Consider the following 23,034-nt stretch of genomic DNA (forward strand, 5'->3'; position numbering starts at 1 on the left):
CACAGGTCATGGTTTCAGTAATCCATGTCCTTTGTCTGCTTGTCTTCAGCAAACTGTTTGCTGGCTTCCTTCTGGGAGGACAGCCACGCAGACCAATTTGAAGTAGCATTTGGCGTATGGTCTGAGCACTGACAGGCTGATCCCCCACCCCTTCAACCTCTGCAGCAATGCTGGCAGCACTCATCTGTCTATTTCCCAAAGACAACCTCTGGATATGACACTAAACACGTGCACTCAACTTCTTTGGTTGACCATGGCAAGGCCTGTTCTGAGTGGAACCTGTCCTGTTAAACAGCTATATGGTCTTGGTCACCATGCTGCAGCTGTTTCAGGGTCTTGCCAATCTTCGTATAGCCTGGGCCATCTGTACGTAGGAGCAACAATTCTTTTTTTTTTTTTCAGATACTCAGAGAGTTCTTTGCCATGAGGTACCATATTAAACTTCCAGTGACCAGTAAGAAAGGGTGAGAATGATAACACCAAATTAACACACCTGCTCCCCATTCACACCTGAGACCTTGTAACACTAATGAGTCACAACACCAAGGCAGGAAAATGGCTAATTATTCCAAATTTGGACATTTTCACTTAGGGGTGTACTCACTTTTGTTGCCAGCGGTTTAGACATTAACCACTTGCTTAGTGGGCACTAAAACCCCCCTCCTATCCAGACCAATTTTAAGCTCTCAGCGCTGATGCACTTTGAATGACAATTGCGCAGTCATACAACACTGTACCCAAATTAAATTTTTATATTTTTTTCCCCCCAAATAGAGCTTTCTTTTGGTGGTATTTGATCACCTGTGCGATTTTTATTTTTTGTTAAAAACAAAAATGTAAAAAGACCGAAGTTTAAAAAAAAAAAAAAAGAAAAAATGAATTTTATTTATTTATTATGCTAATGAGGCGGCACTGATGGGCACGACAGGTGGCAGTGATGGGCACTGATGGGTGGCAGTGATGGGCAACACTTCTAAGTGGCGCTGATTGGCACCACTGGTGGGCATTGATAGGTGGCACTTGTGGGCATTGATAGGTGGCATAAATGAGGCATAATTGCCTCTACCTTTTCGGGACCGATGTCCCTTTAAGATGAGCCGGTGATCTGCTTTTTTTTTCTCCTCCGCTATCACCGAGCTTTTGTTTTGGTCATGTGATCAGCTGTCGTTGGCTGACAGCTGATCACATAAGGGGCCAGGACCGGCCCCTTACACGGATTGGTGATCACCCGAGTCTCAGTGACTCGGTGATCACGGCGCACACAGGGAGCATGCACAGGGGAGGCCGTCATGAGGAATTCAGATTCAGCCACAGCGCGGATGTCAAGTGGTTAATGTTAAAGTGGTTGAGTTATTTTGAGGGGACAGCAAATTTACACTGTTACACAAGCTGTACACTCACTACTTTAGCAAAGTGTCATTTCTTCAGTGTTGTCACATGAAAAGATATAATAAAATATTTACAGAAATGTGAGGGGTGTACTCACTTTTGTGAGATACTGTACACACGTACACACACACACACACACACACACACACACACACACACACGTTTAAGCTTTTAGTTGCAAACCCTAATGCAAAAGGCAACACACAGCTATGCCTCCTCGATTTTTTTAAGCAGGCCTAATTAGATCTGGGTGTAAACGGGTTTATGCATAAGAATGCATGGACCATCTGATCAGGTCTGATTAAAAAATGACAGTTGGACCTGAATGGATTGCCCATGTGAAAGGGCTTTTTAATGCGATTTACTAAATTCTGTGAGGTCCTTCAGTGTCAAACTTGCTCCTGCCTTGAACATCTATAGGATTCGTATTGCTCCCGTTCATTGCTTCTGTCCTAGGATCCACTGTTGTACCGATGCATATTTAAAGCATTGCCATGTTCGTCTGTATTTCATTGTTCATGTTATTATTATACAGGATATTATATTTTAATAGCTCCAACAGTTTGCACAGCGCTTTACAACATTAGGGCAGACAGTACAATTACAATACAATTAAATACACAGGAGGGAATCAGAGAGCCCTGCTCGTTAGAGCTTACATGTTCGAGCTTACATGTTCATAATACCGTCCTTTTTAATGGCTGCGTATTTTCTAAAATTAAATATAAAGAGCTCATAGGGTTCATATCCCTACGCTGGACAAGATCACACTGAGCGATAGCCCACCACCAGAGCGTGGGGAGCATCACCTGCTGGGAGAGTGGAAGATCAGGTGCAGGATTAAACCAGCAGTGCAGGTGCAGTCCCACTGCAAGAGATCATTTTACTTTTCCCAGAGTTGGGCTTTAAAAATGTTTACTTCCTTTCCAAGTGCACCCATACTCCTGCATGGAGGACTGTAAATCATGACGAATGTATCTACCCTTCCGTTCTGCAGATTTGAAGTACAGCTAAGTGATATGCGAATGACCCCTATAGCCAATTCTTCAGGCTGATGTACTTTGTGCCAGGAATACGTGCCCACATTATGCCATACACAGCAGTGCTGTGGGACGGCTGTGATGAGTCTCCTCCAGCAGAGGGCACTGCCGGCACACAAATCTCCACACGCCGGGCACAAATGTACTTTCTAAATTCTGCACGTACGTGATTTTTTTCTTTCTTTATTAGTTTTAAGTAAAGTATGAAGATCAAGGACTTTACTGGGAGCTCTCATTTCCACTGAATAATGGGCAGATAATGGATAATAAGAGGCATTTAATGTGGAGAATATTCAGTATAATTACATCCTCTCGGCACAGAGGCTGCTTAATGCACTTCCCTGCCAGGAATATTCCACTGCGGACAGACAGACGGACAGACCCAGGGAATGTTTTCAGCATCATTCGTGGTAATTGATCACTTTGTTTGAGATAATAAGCGCAACAAAACGCTGAAAATCTGCAGCAGGGAAGCAAGCTGGAAAATGGCAACTGAGAGCCGGAGGAGCGAGCGAGAATCGGACGTACCGCTATCACTGATAATTGTGCTGCGCCACAGTCACCCATATTAAAGGGGCCATTTATTAGCATTGGTGAAATTGATGCATTTTGTCTAATTTGATGCTCAATTACTTCCAGTACATAAAACATTCAAAACCAAAAATTGTATGATGTTTAAAGCGGAGTTCCAACCCAAAAGTGGAACTTCCACTCATTTGTCTCCCCCCCCCCCCAGGGTGCTACGTTTGGCACCTTTCAGGGGGGGGTGGATACCGGTCCGGGCTGTGGCGAATTACGTCAGTGGCTCAGCCCCCCTCCTCCTGCCTCTGCCGCCAGGGGTTCCGTGAGATTAGGTGACCCATCAAATCTTGTAACGGAAGTGACGGTCCGTCACGGCCATCTTGGTACACCCCGCACTCAGCCGCAGTAAGCCTACTGTCTTGCATTTCACACTTTTTACCAGTAAACTGAGCGGATATAGTGAAATACAGTATTCAGAACTCCGTGACACGGGGTTTATTTACTAAAGCTTTAGAGTGCAAAATCAGGCTCACTTCCACATAGAAACCAATCAGCTTCCAGGTTTTATTACCAAAGCTTAACTGAACAAGCTGAGGATAGAAGCTGATTGGCTACCATGCACAGCTGCACCACATTCTGAGTGCACCAGTTTTAGCAAATCTCCCCCACTGTGTCGATGTCGAAGTTTAAAAGCAGCGGTCTTCTGTCAGATTAGCAAACGTGTGAGATCAGCAGGCTTGCCGCTCCTTTTAAAATTCAACATCAACACAAATGGTAGTGATTTACGAAAAGGCAAATCCACTTTGCACTGAAAGTGCACTTGGACGAGCAGTCGCTCTAAATCTAAGGGGTAGATCTGAAATGAGTGGAAGCTCTGCTGATTTTATCATCCAATCATGTGCAAGCTAAAATGCTGTTTTTTATTTTCCTTGCATGTCCCCCTCGGATCTACAGCAACTTTACTTCCAAGTGCAGTTGTAGTGCAAAGTGGATTTTCCTTTAGTAAATAACCCCCAGTGTCACTGAGTTCTAAATCCTGTATTTCACGATATAAGCTCAGTTTACTTGTAGAAATAAATGTGTAAAGCAAGACTTTGGGGGATGTTAAAAGATGTCCGCTTGGCAACTTCAGACTGTAGGCTTAGTGTGGCCAAGCACGGGGTGTATCAAGATGGCCGTGACGGAACGTCACTTCCGTTACGAAATCTGACGGGTCGCCTAATCTGACATAAAACCATGCCAGTAGGAAAGTGCAGTGGTGCCTTGCACATGTGCAGTAGGGCGTGAAGCTGTAATGCTGCATTTCCAGGTTCCCTTACTGGCAATGGTGGCGGCAGCACCCGACAGCTGATGGAAACATCAGCTGCGGTGCCGACATCGCTGGACTCCAGGACAGGTAAGTGTCTAATTTTTTTTTAAAGTCAGCAGCTGCAGTATGTGTAGCTTTTCATTTTTGTAGTGGTGGGCGGACCTCCACTTTAAGCAAAATAAAAATAAAAATACAGTGAAAAAACAGACTGGAAAATAGAAGAAAAATAAAATGACAGTATGTTATAAAACCTTCCTCTCCAGCTTCCTTCTGACAAAAATAATGCACCGTGTCTACAAAATAGAGGTCGCCGGGTTATTTTTGCCTCTGAAAATAAAGCGTAGCTTTACACATGGGGAGCATCATGGAATCCACATTTGTCATGGCAAAAACAATATTTAGATATCTGTTTTTTTTCGAGAGGGAAACATAACCCCTCTTTGACTGGCTGCACTAATTCCATTTCGAAAAAAAAAAACTCCATGAAATCCAACATCTTTGTGTCGAGATGTAGAATGTAGATCTACATAAAAAAAATTTCTGCAGACAAAATAAATAAATAAAAATACAGCTTTAATGCTCAAATCACTGCTGGTAGCCAACATGGCATGTAATAAAGTGGTGCAGGTCATATAAAACAGCTGGTCAGGCTACACTATGCTCAGAAAAACTGCAGCCGATCGCACACAGGACCCCATCTCACTGTGACCAAAACTAAACTAGTAATGCAAGATAGCTTCAACTCTGCTCTCCACCTGCTGGAGAGGTCCCTCAGATGCGTTTCGCCCCTAGTGGGAGTACTCATTGAGGCCTCAATGATTAAAGTGGTATTAAAAGGTTTAACAAACATGTTATAATTACCTGCTCTGTGTAATGGTTTTGATCCTCTTCTACTTGAGTCCCCTATCGGCGCTCCTGACTCCTCCCCCTTCATCAGTGCCCCCAATAGCAAGCATCTTATGGTGCGTGCTCTCTCATGAACCCTGCTCTATGCATCCATAAGATACATAGAGCAGTGGCTTGGCCCCGCTCCTGCGCTCTCTTCATTAGCTCACAGGCTGTGATTGGCTCCCGCTGCTGTCTCAGCCAATTAGGAGAGAGAGGTAGACCATTGTTGTTTTTATTTGGAAAAAAAAATAATTTTGGCAATGCGCTAGGTCAGTGCACCCTTCGTTTGGTATTGTTTTACAGTTCTAAAGGCTACCCATTGTCCTAAGGAGGGCAGCAAGGCCATTGCCATAGAAAGATGCTATCTGTACTATGCATTCCCAGGCCCACTACTTGAGCACAGGAGAATTACTTTGAGATTAATGAGGAAAGAGAGAGACCTGGGACAGCCGAGGCTCTCATGTACATCCATGGATAGAGAGGGAGCTCAGGGGAGTATTAGTGGGGCCATGGGAGGGGAGTATTAGTGGGGCCATGGGGGGGGGGGGGGGGGGGCAGCACACAGAAGGTTTTCTACCTTCATGCATAAAATTCATGAAAATAAAAAACCTTCAGCCTTTACAACCATATTAAGTCCACTGTGGGGTGAAACGCGTCTAAAGGACCTCTCCAGCAGGTGGAGAGCATAGCTGAAGCCATAGTAAAATTGCTGGTTTTGTTTTGGTGACAGTGAGTCGGCAGCCTGTGTGCGATCACTTGCCATTTTTCTGTAGCATAATGTTTTTTTTTCTGATTACAGCTCCAAATGTTCGGCCGAAATCTGGGAATGGTGCCAACAGACAGCTGCTGTCCTTTAGAAAAAAAGCCAAAAGCCAACCAGTGTTCTTTGAGGTCACTTTATCATTTAACAAGAACCAAGGAAACACCCCAGTGCAGTGGAGAACAGAGCGGGGACTATGGTGGAAGATCTCACCAATGGGTCCTCCAGACTCCAGCTATAAACTGAAATATCACATTCTGGCCGACCCTTTAAAGTATACTTGATAAATATTCCATTCTGATTAGGATCACTGGCATTTCGGCATAGCAACAGGAAAAATTATTTTGGCGTATAAGCACTAAAGGAAGCAAAGACACTTTGTGGAAGGTTTTGGTGAAAAAGTGACAACCGTCAAGTGTGTCTTTTAAGAAGACTGAAATAGATCAACTATCAGGGCGGGTCAATTAAATCATTATTGCTTTGACTTCCATTGCCATGACATTTTGAGTGGTGAGCACATTGAGAACTGTCAGCTTGGCCTTCAAAGAGGACACTGAAACACATCAACCATCAAGGGTCCAATGAAATCATTATTGGTTTTACTTCCATTGCCGATCACTCTGAGTTTTCTACATTCTACACATAGCCAGCAAGACGTCTCAGTGAAAATGACAGCTGCAGAATCTTTTGTCCATTCTCAACCCTGATCTGACCCTCCTGGGAGACTTGCTGTTGATCTGATCCTCAGAAGTACATCCGTGGCCAACACTGCCATCTTCTCCAGAAGAAAAAGAAAGGCAACGATTCACTTGCACAGAAAAGTTGCGGCGGTATATGTGGTAATCCAAAATTGTAAGATCAGTGATCACCCATCATCATCCACTAAAGACAGCCTGACCTGATCCCCCCCCCCCCCCCCAGAATATCAGGGGCTCTCCAGGAGGACAGAATAGAGTTTCCCCTAAAAATGGGAGTGTAATCTGCAACCATTACTATTCAATTGATTAACAGCTTAGACTCTGCAGTCAGAAGATAATCAATTCATCTTAAAACAAAACCAAGAAAAAATAAATATATTATATAAAATGACTCAAATCAACCTCCCCACAGACCAATCCTGTCTCTCATTTGGATTCGAAATTGAAAATCCTCAGCCATAGGTATATTCAATTACAGTAGACATGCGGTGTAATAACGCTTGTAATGGCAGCGATACAGATCCGCGATTTAATACTGCAATTTTTTCACCGAATTGTCCCCTGATAGGATCAGATTCAGTTGTAGTCACAGTTCTATTTCCACTGGTGTCATTTCATTAATCTATTTTGGAAGATCATCTGTATTCCTCATTATTCTATCATGTACTATGATGTGATGACGTGGCCGTCTTTCTCTAGGACAGCTTGGCTGCCAACAATTTAATCTAGGAAAATGTAAAAAGTAAAAAAGAAACTCTGTGATATTTATCATATATATATATATATACCGTATATACTCGAGTATAAGCCGAGATTTTCAGCCTCTTTTTTGAGGCTGAAAGTGCCCCCCTCGGCTTATACTCGAGTCATCGCTGTCTGCCCGCTCGATCAGCGTGTCGAGCAGACAGACAGCGGCCATTCTATTCAAAAGCCGCGCCTCCGGCTCCGCCTTCGCCTGTGATAGGCGGAACACTGAATTTCCCAGCAGCCTGTGTTCCGCCTATCACGGACGTCGTATCATCCTCGTACTACGGACGAGGATGATACGACGTCTGTGATAGGCGGAACACAGGCTGCTGGGAAATTCAGTGTTCCGCCTATCACAGGCGAAGGCGGCGGCGCAGCTTTTGAACTTACAATGGCCGCCGACGAAGAGGGCACGGGACGGCACGGCACGGGACGGGACGGGACGGGGGCAAGGCAAGGCACGACACGGGACGGATGCAAGGAGGCAAGGCCCGGCACGGGACGGAGGCAAGGCACGGGACGGAGGCTCGGGACAAAGGTAGGCTGGACACACACACACACACACACACACACACACACACACACACACACACACACACACACACACGGATGGAGACACACACAGGGATGGATGGATGGATGGATGGAGACACACACACACAGGGATGGATGGATGGATGGATGGATGGAGACACACACACACAGGGATGGATGGATGGATGGATGGAGACACACACACACAGGGATGGATGGATGGATGGACACACACACACACAGGGATGGATGGACGGACACACAGGGATGGACGGACACACAGGGATGGACGGACACACAGGGATGGACGGACACACAGGGATGGACGGACACACACACAGGGATGGACAGGCATGTCTCACCCTCGGCTTATACACGAGTCAATAAGTTTGCCAGTTTTTTTGGGGGTAAATTGGGGGCCTCGGCTTATATTCGGGTCGGCCTATACTCGAGTATATACGGTATATATATATATACATACACACACAAATAAAACACATATACACGCACACAAACATACAGTGCATCTGAAAAGTATTCACAGCACTTCAACTTTTCCACATTTTGTTAAAGTTACAACCTTGATCCAAAATGGAATAAATTCATTATTTTCCTCAAAAATCTACAAACAATACCCCATAATGACAATGTGAAAGAAGTCTGAAATCTTTACAAATGTATCAAAAATAAAAAACAAAATCCCATGTACATAAGTATTTACAGCCTTTGCTCAATACTTTGGTGAAGCACCTTTGGCACCAATTACAGCCTCAAGTCTTTTTGAGTATGATGCTACAAGATTGGCACACTTATTTTTGGGCAGTTTCTCCCATTGTTCTTTGCAGGATCTCTCAAGCTCCATCAGGTTGGATGGGGTGAGTCAGTTTACAGCCATTTTCAGATCTCTCCAGAGATGTTCAAACGTGTTCAAATCTGTGCTCTGGTTGGGCCACTCAAGGATGTCCACATAGGTGTCCCGTAGCCACTCCATTATCTTGTGTGCTTAGGGTCGTTGTCCTGTTGGAAGATGAACCTTCGCCCCAGTCGGAGGACCAGAGCGCTCTAGAGCAGTTTTCATTGAGGATGGCTCTGTACATTGCTGCATTCATCTTTCCCTCGATCCTGACTAGTTTCCCAGTTTCTGCCGCTGAAAAATATCCCTGCAGCATGATGTTGCCACCACCATGCTTCACTGTAGGGATGGTATTCTGCAGGTGATGAGCAGTGCCTGGTTTCCTCCAGACATGACGCTTGCCATTCTGGCCAAAGAGTTCAATCTTTGTTTCGTCAGACCAGAGAATTTGGTTTCTCATGGTCTGAGAGGCCTTCAGGTGCCATTTGGCAAACTCCAGGTGGGCTGTCATGTGCCTTTTACTGGAGGAGTGGCTTCCATCTTGCCACTCTACCACACAGGCATGATTGGTGGAGTGCTGCAGAGATAGAAGTTGTTCTTCTGGAAAGTTCTCCCCTTTCCACAAAGAAATGCTGGAGCTCTGTCAGAATGACCATTGGGTTCTTGGTCTCCTCCCTGACTAAGGCACTTCTCCCCCGATCACTCAGTTTGGCCGGGGCAGCCCGCTCTAGGATATGCAGGATATGCAGCACCTTGAATATGCCAGTCAGTACAATTTAATCACTTATTAACGACTTCATGAACAAGCCATTTATTTCTATGCGGCACTGGGCTACTTTAACTGACAATTGCATGGTCATGCAAAGATGTACCCAAACACTAATATTATATATATATATATATATATATATATATATATATATATATATATATATATATATATATATATATATATATATATATATATATATATATATATATATATATATATATATTGTGGTAGTACGGAATCTCCAATCCTGGGACTGGGTTTTGGGAACAGCCAGCAGTCTGGCTGGATGATTGCACAGGTGGGTCTTGGGCTTAAAACAAAGCCAACACCATGGTTCTGGGCTCCACCCTCCCGAGGAGTCCAGGCGAGTAAGGGAGAAGAAGTGTGCATGTCTGCACAGGTCGGTCTGTCAGAGCAGACAGAGGGTCCAAGCTTGTGGGCTGAAAAAAGGAAACTCGTAAAGAGTGCTGAGGTGCTGGGTGTACAGGAACCCTGTTACAGAGCCGAGAGGGCTGCAGCATTAGTCTGAGCAGCAGTGCTGCTAAAGAGAGCCAGGTGGCTTGGTATTTTTGGTTTCTACATACATTATTGCTGTGGAAAGCTGTAACCCCTGTGTGGGCAACTATTTTGTTATCGGACTTTTCTTTCTTTAATAAAAGTGGGCCTACAAGCCCTTAAAACGGCATATCTGGAGTGGACTCAGCTCACTGGTAAGCTCTACCTTTAAGCTAAAATAACCCCCAAATATTACAAGTGGTGGAGAATGCGGGCAGAAGACGGTGGAATCCGGGTCCTTGCTCTACAGTAAGTTCAAGTCAGGAACTATTGGCTGTGTGTGGAAGTGCAGCCAGGCAAAAGGCATTGCGTGTTGCAGGTGGTGTACCTGTGAATAAAAAGTCAAAAACATTTTTTCTTGCTATGAACTGTGTTTGTGTGCATGAGACAGCACAATCAGTGTGTGCAATGTGCAGGTGAGGAAAGCTTGCATGAATAGAAAAGCAACTTGCTTTAAAAGAGACACTTTCATTTTCCTGGACTGTTTAAAGTTGTTCTGAAGTCTCTAAGTATGGGGCGGTCAAAGCTCTTAAAAGAAGCAAGGTTTGCTGAAATGAGAGACAGAGCTCTGTGGTTGGAGGGGATGTTACCGCCCGAACGAGCCCCATACATACCTGATCAGAGTGTATCAAGGAGAAAAAGGGCTGGGGTTGTCCCTAGCAACACTGGTGCAATGAGTGCACAGGTGACTGCTGTTATGGAGAGTCCACCAGCATTTGAATCTGCAGTGGATTGGTGCAAGCGGCATTTAGCAGCACTGAACCAAGCTACAGAGGAAAGGAAGCCAACCCTCAGTGCAAGGGGAAAGCCGCTGGATGTCCATAACTGTAAGAGGGCTGTTGTTGCCCCTGGCAAAGCTGCTGCAGTTAAAACCTGCTATTGTGAAAGATGTGAATGTGTCACAGCATGAGACGGGATCCAGCAGAGAGAAGCCCATGCTATATGCAAGGAGAGAGGCTGATCAAAGGCTGAGGATGAGAGTGGTTGCCCATAGCAACGCAGAGGAAGCCAGTCGGGCTATGTCTAATAAGGATCGTGGAAAGTGGCTTAAGGAGGAGCCAATTTATCATGTTGGCGAGAGCCAGCAAAGTTCTGCTGGGAGAGTGCGGTCTCCCATGGCAACCGGAGTGAAATTTATGCCTGAAAGGAGCTGCAGTAGAGGTTTGGTTCAGCGTCCCCACAAAGAGGCCTGTGCATTCCGGCCAGCTGGGAATCACCAGGAGAGAATCGCTTTGGGAAAAAGACGTCCAGTACCATGCCTGGAATGTGGCCAGCTGGGGCATGGCATGTTTTCTTGCCCTAGGTTGTGGAATACGGCTGGAGATAATGTTGCTGAGAAAGTTTTGTCTGTAGGCCCAGATTCCGGTGAAAATATGTTTGGAGTCACCCCTAGCAACAAGAAGTTTCCTGTTGTGCCTGCAGGGGGTGCTAAACGGTGGGAGATGCCTGCTGTAGTTTCATCCCATGGCCACCAGGAGGAATTGGCCAGTAAAAGTGCAGCAGAGGACTGGTGCATAAGACGACGTACTCAAATGAAGATGGTGACCCCAACTACTGCGGTGGGTAAGACTGTCTTTAATGAAATGATGGCTGGAACTGCTGATTTCATGTATAAAAGGACTGGTTACGAGACTGTCCATGATGATGTGAGAGTGACCCCAGTTAGTGGGGCCACTGAATGTGCACTTGAGAATGACTTTTCCCTATATAGTGGGAATGCAATCCAAATAGAACCTGTGTTGATGACTAAAAGTGTTGTGTCTAATGACTATCAGGCTCAAGTTGACCATGGGCTAGGACAGCCTACAAATGCGAAAAATGCTATAAGTGTTACTGTTAATGAAAAGTTTAATGCTGTTGGGAAAACTTTTGCTCTAAAAGAACCTGGGGTTATCAAAAATGGGCCGTTGCCTGTAGCAACTGGTGGTAAGACAGCACAGTTGTCCACAGGAATCTCCAGGGAACTTCATGTGTTGGAGTCAGAGGTTGCCCTGGACAACTGCGATGTCACTCTGGTGGGACAGAATGGAACTGTACTGTGTAATGGTAATGTGTTAGTGCAAGCTGCTAGTACTAAAAATGTGCAGGTAAATTGTGGATTAACACAACCTGTGAAAAATGCTAAAGTGTGTGAGGCTTATGAAATGCAAGTAGAGAAAGGTGGTGAATATGGTGTATTGCAACCTGTGCTACCACAGTCTGACATAATTTACAATGACTGGTGTAATGAGTCTGCAACTAAGCCAGTCTGTTCTTATGTGTCTCCTTGGGCAGATGGATCGGTGCTGAGGAGTACCGCAGAAGGGAGCGCACATACAACAGATTGGGATGGTTGGAGCAAAAATCTTATCTCCCTGATAGATAAGGCTTTTATGCACAAAGATAAGGTGGACACGGTTTCTGCTGTACCAGCAGGAGGGGCTGCAGAACAGCCTGTACCTGAGGGCGCGGTGGCTGCTGCAGGAGTTAACCCTAGTGAGCAGGATGAACCAAATAAGGGCACAGCAGAGACATTGTCCATGACCCACAAAACTGAGGTTGGCATGGAGTGTCAACGTGACGTCACTGGTAATGTTCTGGAGAAGTCCACTGATGCTGAGCCTGAGAAGTTGGGTATGAGTCCAGCAATTGGCAGCGCTCTGGTGGAGCACCAGGCTGGGTTTACCTCTAGCCGGGAGGAGGTTCCGTTAACCGTTGCAACTTTTCAAGTCTCAGCAAGTGAGTCTCTCTGTATCCCCAGTGTCATGAAAATCCACAGGAAGGACTTGGGTCTGGAGTCAAAGGCCTGGTTATTAACCAAAGCATTAAAAAAGAGATGCTTGAACTTTGGGATGTACAGCCAATCTATACTAGTGTGTCTCCTCCACAGTCTGATGGTCTGGTATTGCAGAGTACCACTAGTTGGAGCACTGTATGGCAGGCTGTACAGAGCAAAGCAAAACAGGACAGGAATGGTTTATTCCTAAATTTGCTACTTTTGTTAAAAGTTGCCGCTACGTATGCTGCTAGATTAGATCCAGAAGAAATATTTGAGACAGACGTTGGAGAAGTTGAAAATAAGCCTAAATTGCCTGTGGTTACACCTCCTAACAGCCAGATGGGAAGCATTTCTGCTGCTATGGTCCAGTGTGGTGCTGGTCAGTTGGTGAAGGGCGTGTATACTGCACCAGTAGAAAAAACACATGAGGTGGAAGGGCCATGTATGGACCTGAAAGCAGCAGAGATCCTGACCAGGGCTCAAACAAAGGTGGTTAAAGAGACTGGGGTCCCCAGTCCAGTGGTTGGTCTAGGTGACAAACCTAATAAGGTCCCCGGGACAGGGGAATGGGCAAGGAGCGTGGATAAAAATACAGATGGCATCAGAACGGGTCAAGTGGTAGGACAGCTACCTGCAGAGTGGGTGAACCCAGGGGAGGTGGCGTCCTGCGAGGTTCCTGTGGGTGATGGCGGCCCTCTGGTATGTGTGCCCTCTGCAGACTCTGCCCTAGCAAATTTTGAAAAAAAAGGCATTGGTGACATGTGCAACATTGAGAGGTCTAATGTTGGTTTGAATATGTCTGTCAATGATGAACCAAGTCATGTGTTAATGGTACATGATAATGTGGTGTCCAAAGGTACAGGTAAACCTGGTAATCAATTAGTGACTGCTGAGTCAGGTACCAGAAATAAGAGGTGGGTTTCCATTCTAAACACTATAGAAATAGGCCCCCTACAGTCTCAGAACAGAACTGCTGAGAGAATTTTGGGGAAACCTGGGAACCTGAAGCTTGGAGGCAGAAGGGTTGGTAGGAAGACCAACGGGAACCCATTAAGATTTCAGGAGAGGAAGTGCTTATGGAAATTCACTCGGAAGAAAAGTTGGGAAGGTCGCATCAAAGCTCATAGCAGAGTGACAGTAAGGCATAGAGGGAGACACCAAAGGAGGCATTGGGTGGAGTTCCCCGTTAGGAGAAGCGAGGTTGGACAGGAGGGTACTTCTGTAAATGGTATCTGGCACAGAGGTGCCAAAAGTAACTTGGGTGCTCCGCCCTCTGGGTCGAAACAAAGGGGGGGGGGATATGTGGTAGTACGGAATCTCCAATCCTGGGACCGGGTGTTGGGAACAGCCAGCAGTCTGGCTGGATGATTGCACAGGTGGGTCTTGGGCTTAAAACAAAGCCCACACCATGGTTCTGGGCTCCACCCTCCCGAGGAGTCCAGGCGAGTAAGGGAGAAGAAGTGTGCATGTCTGCACAGGTCGGTCTGTCAGAGCAGACAGAGGGTCCAAGCTTGTGGGCTGAAAAAAGGAAACTCGTAAAGAGTGCTGAGGTGCTGGGTGTACAGGAACCCTGTTACAGAGCCGAGAGGGCTGCAGCATTAGTCTGAGCAGCAGTGCTGCTAAAGAGAGCCAGGTGGCTTGGTATTTTTGGTTTCTACGTACATTATTGCTGTGGAAAGCTGTAACCCCTGTGTGGGCAACTATTTTGTTATCGGACTTTTCTTTCTTTAATAAAAGTGGGCCTACAAGCCCTTAAAACTGCATATCTGGCGTGGACTCAGCTCACTGGTAAGCTCTACCTTTAAGCTAAAATAACCCCCAAATATTACTATATATATATATATATATATATATATATAAGATTGACTTTAAAACAAGAAAAATATTTTTTTATAATTTCTGCTATAAAACTTATCACATAAATCACCACGTCTTTGGTTTAAAAAAAAAAAAAATCTCAATAAGTGTATATTGATTGGTTTGTGTGAAAGTTCTATAGGGTCTACAAACTATGGTATATATACCAGAATGTTTATTTATTTTTACTAGTAATGGCAGAGATCAGCCACTTAGCGGGCAATCTGACCCTGACCCTGACACTTTGTGGGAAATAACTGCCGCCGACATCTCCAGTGACCTTATAACAGTGATCAGTGCTAATAAAATGCACAGTCACTATACTAATGAAACTGGGCAGGAAGGGGTTAACATCTAGGGCAATCAAGGTGATTAAATATGTGCCAACAAGTGTTTGTGTGTACGGTGTGCTGCTTTTACTGGGGATCTAGTTGTTTTTATTCCCTGCTTAGCAGGGAATGAAAAAACAACTAGATCCCTGTTCAAGCAACACAGCTCTGTGTTGTTTACATTCACTGAGCTCTGTTAGTTGTAGCTCAGAACCAAAATCGCCGGGTGCCGATGGACGACTGGCTGGGACCTAGTGATCGGCATGTGCTGTGACAAAGTGCTCACCATACCTGGAAATGCATTATAATATATATATATATATATATATATATATATATATATATATATATATATATATATATATATATATATATATATATATATATACACACACATACATACATATACACACACACACACACACACACACACATACACACATACATATACACACACACATACACGATTCTGCGCATTTGGCCCACACTGTTACCGTAAATGTACAGTGAGCAGTCGCCAAGTGGTTAAGAAGTGAAAAATTCAGGGATCTCTTGATACCAAGAGAAGGTCAGGTAGACCCTGCAGCCACAACTGCCAGAAGAATTGTTCGGGGTACAATACAATACGCAAACTTGAACAAAAATGAGCTGCATGGTCTAGTTGCCAAAAAGAAGCCTAGTTACAACATGCCCAACAAAACCTTGACACGCCTCACAGCTGGAGTGACGAGACCAAAATAGAGCTTTATGGTCACAACCAGAGGGGGGTCAACAGCGAACAGAATACCATCCATTCTGTGAAGCATGGCGGTGTCTCACTGATGTTTTAGGGGTGTGTGAGCTCTGATGGCAAGATGAATTCAGCATGTTATCAGAAATTCTGGCAGACAACTTGCATTCTTCTGCACAAAAGCTGCGCATAGGACACTCTTGGACTTTCCAGCACGACAATGACCTTAAGCACAAGGCCAAGTTGGACTTCTAGTGGTTACAGCAGAAAGAGGTGAAGGTTCTGGAGTGGCCATCTCAGTCTCCTGACCTTAATATCATGGAGCCACTCTGGGGAGATCTCAAACGTGCGGTTCGTGCAAGACAACCAAAAGCTTTGCATGACTTGGAGGCATTTTGCCAAGACAAAACGTATGGAGGCAAGTGAAGCTCTTCTGAACAGGGTACCCAAAGTTGGTGCCTCTCCTGCCTCTGCGTTATCCCATTCCTATTATATATAATATTACATTTACTGTATAAAATATAAAACCACATAGATCGAGTGATGGATAAATAGATTTACACCCTAAATTGTGGCTTGTCTAAGAACCCCTAACATGAATGCCCTAGTTTCTAGCCGACCAGACTAGCCCGCTCTGAGATAATGGTGAGAATATAATAAACACATAAACTACGGAAAAAGTCTATTAGAGCGCAGCAGCTTGATGGTGCGATGAAACCCCAGGAGGTTTAGCTTACACAGCCTTCAGGAGATCTCCTGACAGGACGCCAGATCTCCAGTTGTCGAGTCTCAATTGTGTCAGTGACAGATGAACACAGCACTTTATTTCTTGTATAGTCGTACGTGCCGCTTTGGGCCTGGAGCCAGGAACGGGTCTCAGTGGCTAATGACTGGCGGGTGGCCAGGCTCTGTCACTGTTTACAACCAGCACAATTGTCTGGAAGATGTTAAATGGAAAAAATATTCATCATCACAAGTTTCAGTCTTGTTGCAATCTGTGCTGTGTTCCTTCTCGTGCTTCGAATTTTGAGACTCTAATATTGGATATCACATGTAGGGAACAGATGACAACTCAGTGGGGACTTTTATATTGGCTGTGCCCAATGATGGATTCCCAGGGGTTACAGAGCTGGGCATGCGACATTCAACACTCTGCCATGTTGGTACAAAGAGGGGGATTTCACATCTGCCAGGTTGAAAACTCCTGGATAGAGCCAGTAGCTTTAATATCCAATGATTTCAGAAGCCTTCATGCATGTCACTACATCTAATATTACGTTGTTAGGCAAAGCACTGCATTTGTTGCATAGGTTTTTATGTTTGTTTTTTTTTACACGTGGGAGATTTTAGCCATTTTACTGCAATCCTTGGGAGTAACTTATCTCTTTATGTCTTTCCTATAGCAGTCCCTCATACCAGGTACTTCCTGATGAGCATTTTTTATATATGCAACTGATTAAAGTGTAAGTCCAGCCTAACACTAAAATACCTGCATCTACTGACATCCACGATCTAACACGAACCTATCTAACCCTGTAAAGAAGAAATCAGTACACATACCTTTTCTGAAGCCAATCCGGTCTCCAGAGGCAGAATCTCTGCAGAGGACACAGCCGACAAGTCTGTAAAATGAATGGGGACTTACTATGGGGCTTCCATTGTCAGCTGGGTCCTCTGCACGCGCCTCCACAGCGAAGCCTCAGATGACAGCTCAGCACAGGATCGGGTCAGATCGGTTTCAGAAAAGGTGTGTATACTGATTACTCCTTTACAGGATTAAATCCACAGCTCCACAGATCGGGAAATGTCTCACTGCCTGCGATTAGCACTGCGCAGTGTCAGTTTCCTGGCGGGCTTGCAAACACGCTCAAGCCCATCTTTACCGGTCAGGCAGCTGGGTGGATCCCAAAATTTTTGTCAGGCTCTCCCTAGAGCCTGGACCGGCTCTGTGACACCTGGGTCAGGAGGGTGCAGAACTAAGTGCACTCTTGTGATCTCCAGGAGAAGTATGGCAAAAAAGGCTTTGGCCATACCTTATCTTCATGCCCTGTACACGCGGTCGGACATTCTGACCACAAAATCCGTCAGATTTTTTCCAACGGATTTTGGCCAAAACTTGCGTTGCATAAACACGGTCAGACAAAGTTGTCGGAAAATCCGATCGTTCGGAACGAGCTGCCGTTCGTTACGTACGACGGGACTACGTAGAGGCTAGTAGCCAATAGCTTTCGTCTCGTAATTTATTCTGAGCATGCGTGGCACTTTGTCCGTCGGAATTCTCTACACACGATTGGAAAAAGTCAGATCAGATTTTGTGGTCGGAAAATTTTAGATCCAGCTCTCAAACTTTTTCCGTCTGAATTTCCGACGGAAAAAGTCCGATAGAGCCCACACATGATCGGATTTTCCGACAACATAATCCGATTTATAGAGATATACACCACCGCTCAAAGGCAGGTCCTGGGAGATAATTGCTCCAGGTGAAGGGATCCGGGTGCGAGCCACAGCATGCAGATAATGTGGATAATGACAGAACTTTGGACAGCCTCACTCCAGTGCTAAAACAATGCTTTATTCAAATAATATTTAGGACACAGCAAATGACATCACAGCGAAAGATGCTAACAGCTGACACGTTTCGCACTAAAGCTTGGCAGCTATGAGTAAGCACTAGCCTTAGTGCGAAAGGAGTCAGCTGTTAGCATCTTTCGTTGTGATGTAATTTGCGGTGTCCTAAATATTATTTGAATAAAGCATCATTTTAGCATTGGAGTGCGGCCGTCCAGAGTTCTGTCATTATCCACATAATCCGATTGGACCTTTTCCGTCGGAATTTCCGTGTAGAGAGTGGATTAGAGTGGAATATCAGCTTAAACATAACTATTATTAAAAATACAGTCCCCCCCCCCCCCCCCGTCCTCCCAACACCTAAGCATAAGAAAGATGTACAGTATCTCACAAAAGTGAGTACACCCCTCACATTTTTGTAAATATTTTTATTAAATCTTTTCATGTGACAAACACTGAAGAAATGACACTTTGCTGCAATGTAAAGTAGTGAGTATACAGCTTGTATAACAGTGTAAATTTGCTGTCCCCTCAAATAACTCAACACACAGCCATTAATGTCTGTGATCCACTCACCTTGAATAGCATACGTGTCTAATAAGGAAGCAGAGTCTGTCCATGTATTAAAGCTGAACTCCGGAATTTATTTTTATTTTAATCACTTTAAGACCAAGCCTCTTTTTGAGATTTGTTGTTTACAAGTTAAAAACAGTTGTTTTTGCTAGAAAATTACTTAGAGCCCCCAAACATCATACATTTTTTTTCCAATACCCTACAGAATAAAACGGTGTTGTTGCAATACTTTCTGTCCCACCGTATTTGCGCAGTGGTCTTATAAGCACACTTTTTTTTGGAAAACAAATACACTTATTTGAATTAAAAAAATAAGACAACAGTAAAATTAGCCCAATTTTTTTTTTATATTGTGAAAGATAAATGTTATGTCGAGTAAATTGATACCCAAAATGTCATGCTTCAAAATTGCACCCGCTCATGGAATAGCAACAAACTTTTACCCTTAAAAATTTCCATAAGTGACGTTTTAAAAAATTCTACAGGTTGCATGTTTTGAGTTACAGAGGAGATCTATGGCTAGAATTATTGCTCTCACTCCACCGATCTCGGCAATACCTCATGTGTGGTTTGAACACCATTTTCATATGCGGGCGCTACTCACGTATGCATTCGCTTCTGCGGGCGAGCTTAGCGGGATGGGGCGCATTTTAAAAAAAAAAGTGTTTTTTTTTCCTTACCCCTCACCCGTCTCCATACCCAGCAAGGGGAAACATCCGCTCGCCTCTGCCGCTGTTCACGGGTCCGGTAAGTAGCAGAGGGCACTGCAGCTCAGTGGCCCCTCTCCCGCCCCCGATAAAATGATCTTGCAGTGAATCTGCTGCAGAGACCACTGTTATCGGAAAGCGGACCCCTGGCCAAAGAAGAGGATACTGAGGTTATGGCAGGTAGCTGCTGCCATAACGATATTCCTCTTCAAAGTTAGGACGTATATCGGAGTGCTGCGGTCCATAAGTGGTTAAAAACTGTACTAGAAAAGTAGATTAGCCCTAATAATTTGTATACAATGTGTGGATGGCTGTTGCTTAGTGTAAAATGCATACCTTTCTACAAGCCAGGTCCTGAGTGCTGCAGGGATGAGTGCAGTGGCTGAGGCACTGAAGGGCACCAGTGTCATCTCTGCCCCTCCCCTCCTTGCTCATTCACAAAAAGAGATCATGGTCCATACCTGGGCCCTCTCAAGACTTTTTGTAAATAAGCAATGAAATACTTCTACAGCCCCTGCTCTCATCTCTGCAGCACCCCAACATTTAGAATGCTGTTTTGGAGCGGGCTTAGTCTAGTCTTTAAAATAAAATACAATTAAAAAAACAATTAAAAAAATCCCAAAGTTCAGTTTTAAACTGGCATGGTTGCCCAGTGTACATAGAGAAATACAAACTACAGTATGTGCAGAAATACTGTAAAGCTGCCCATAGATGGATCAAAATCTGGCCAGTTCAGCAGGGAACAGATGAATTTTGATCCATATAGGGCAGTGATGGCGAACCTTGGCACCCCAGATGTTTTGGAACTACATTTCCCATGATGCTCCACTATACTGCAGAGTGCATGAGCATCATGGGAAATGTAGTTCCAAAACATCTGGGGTTTCAAGGTTCACCATCACTGATATAGGGCAACGATGGTGAACCTTGGCACTCCAGATGTTTTGGAACTACATTTCCCATGATGCTTAACCACTTCCCACCTGCATATGTACGGCTGGGTGGGCGCTCGCTCCTGAGTGGATGTTCAGGAAAGTCCCTCAGAAGTAGCGGGATTGCATGCACGTTCCCACGCAGCTCGTGTCACCCGGACGCGGTGCATCTTAGATCGGCAAAAGGGCTCTGTGGTTGGCCCTTCTGATCACATGACGGGCGTGGCCAATCACGTGATGTAAACAAACCGCCGGTTGCTAGGCAATCGGCTCTCCGCTCCTCACATGGAAGTTGTCGCCAAGGAGAGCGGATCTCTGTAGCGTATGAGCTGTCTTTTTACAGCTTTTTACTCACTGATCACCAGTCAAAAAACACACATAGTAAACACACATGTCCCCAAAACACAGGTCCCCACATAGTAATGATCCCCAAAACACATGTCCCCCACATATATAACAGTAAAATCATATGTGCCAATGATTATCTGCACACATATGTCCGTGATCACCTGCACACATCTGTACATGATCACACAAACCAAATATTATACACTTAACGCTTTTTTTTTTTTTAACCAAAACCATGTAGCAGAATACATTTTGGCTTAAATTTATGACAAAATTCGATTTAATTGGATTTCTTTTAAAATAGAAAGAAGAAAACAGTTTTCTTTTCAAAATTTCCACTCTTTTTTTGCTTATATATCGCAAAAAAAAAAAAAAAAAAAATAAAAAAAAATTTAAAAAAAATTGAGTCGTGAATAAATACCACCAAAAGAAAGCTCTATTTGTGCGAACAAAATGATAAAAAAAAAATTAATTTGGGTACAGCGTAGCATGACCGCGCAATTCTTATTAAAAGTGTGAGAGCTCTGAAAGCTGAAAATTGGTCTGTGAAGGAAGGGGGCGAAAGTGCCCAGTATTGATGTGGTTAACTACACTGCAGAGTGCATGAGCATCATGGGAAATGTAGTTCCAAAACATCTGGCATGCCAAGGTTCGCATTCACTGATATATGGGTACTGTGGTTATACAGAAGTCGAACTACTGACTCCTCTACAACTGTTGTTAGAAATCTTCCTTTCGATCGGCCCTACAGGCTATAGCTGATCCCTGTATATCCACCTCCAATGCGTAGAAGGGGCAATAAAACCCATCTAGAGCTAGCTTTGGCCTTACAATACATTAAAAAAGAAGTATGGGTTTTATTTTTTATTTAAGAATCATACTTACCTAGGTGAACGCTGCATCGGTCTGACAGCGCCTCCAACACGGAGAACCGAGCGATCTTACACTGCTGATCGCTCAGTTCTCACAGCTCCCTGAGCAGAGAGCTGGTGGCTGTCAGTCACAGTGCTTTGCTCTGCCCCCCGCCCTCAGTGGAGTGCTGGGCTGTGGAGGGGGCGGAAGCTGAGCCGGGTGCTGGCCCAGGCATGTTGGCCGATCTAGACTCCATTGTCGTGATCTTGCCCGAGCCTTGATCAGCTCTGTGACATCAGCCGACAGCGGACTTCAGCCCACTGTCTGCTTAAAACGGGTCACTGGAGTGCAGACCAAACTGATCTTCTGTGATCCATAGGAGAGGTACAGCCAAACTAGCTTTGGCTGTACATCTCCTTTAATGCACACAGCCATGATTAACATCTAAATAAAATTAAAGATTGTAGATCAGCTTTAAATATGCTGACAATGACATTGTGTGATTCACCAACGATCATTTATCCTACAAATTAAAGCGTCATTAAACCTTCCAGATTAGAATGAACTTCCAATCCAGCATGATATCCTAAACATCAACTCTGATTACAATCAGCAAATTATGTTTAATTAGCTTTTTTTTTTCCAGCATCATGATTATGTTCTCACAGCGCTATCCACAGAAGTTCTTCTTCTGAATCTCCAGTTTTGAGGTATGATCAGTGCATGTATTTTATGTATTCACATACTCCCCTTGCACTACAACTCCCAAGATTCATTGCGCTTGCATGCTGAAATGCATTTATGTGGGGGTGGGCAGTGATAAATGGGCTGGATAAGATATCACAAAGGTCTTCTCCATGTTGGCGCTGAATGTGTCAGCAAATAGTTTGTAGTGAGAATGTGCAGAGGATGGTGGCTACAGCCAGTGTACAGTGGGAACGTGTAGAGCCAGCGTAGCCACCCTCATAGAGGAAGTCAGCTGAGCAGAGATTTAACGTACATTACAGTTTAGTCAATCTCACATTGCAATCCAAAAGGTTTAGAGGACTATTTCTGAAGGTACAAAATATATTTACATTTTTGGACTGGGCTTAGTGACACTTTAAAAATGAAATACCAGCTATTCCTAAAGCTGGGTTCACACATATGCGAATTGGATGTGGGTTTCTCTGCATCAAATTCGCATGATCCAATTCGCATGAAAGGCAATTGTGACCAGCTCTCAATGGAGCCGGTTCACACATGTCCAGGGCACCCGCGGTCCGCATTGAAAAAGGGTCTGGTGTGTGAGTGGGTCCGGTTCAGGTGCAAAT

At 44.6% G+C, this 23,034-nt stretch overlaps 1 protein-coding gene across 2 annotated transcripts in view; it reads right to left on the reverse strand.

Moving 5' to 3' along the window:
* SNX19 (sorting nexin 19) overlaps positions 1-23,034 on the reverse strand; it is an 82,243-nt gene that overhangs the window by 34,062 nt on the left and 25,147 nt on the right. The gene's annotated exons all lie outside the window — the stretch shown is intronic.

The sequence above is a fragment of the Lithobates pipiens genome, unplaced genomic scaffold (genome assembly GCF_037356315.1).
Source record: "Lithobates pipiens isolate NorthernLeopardFrog02 unplaced genomic scaffold, aLitPip1_a1.2 Scaffold_27, whole genome shotgun sequence".
NCBI lineage: Eukaryota > Metazoa > Chordata > Amphibia > Anura > Ranidae > Lithobates > Lithobates pipiens.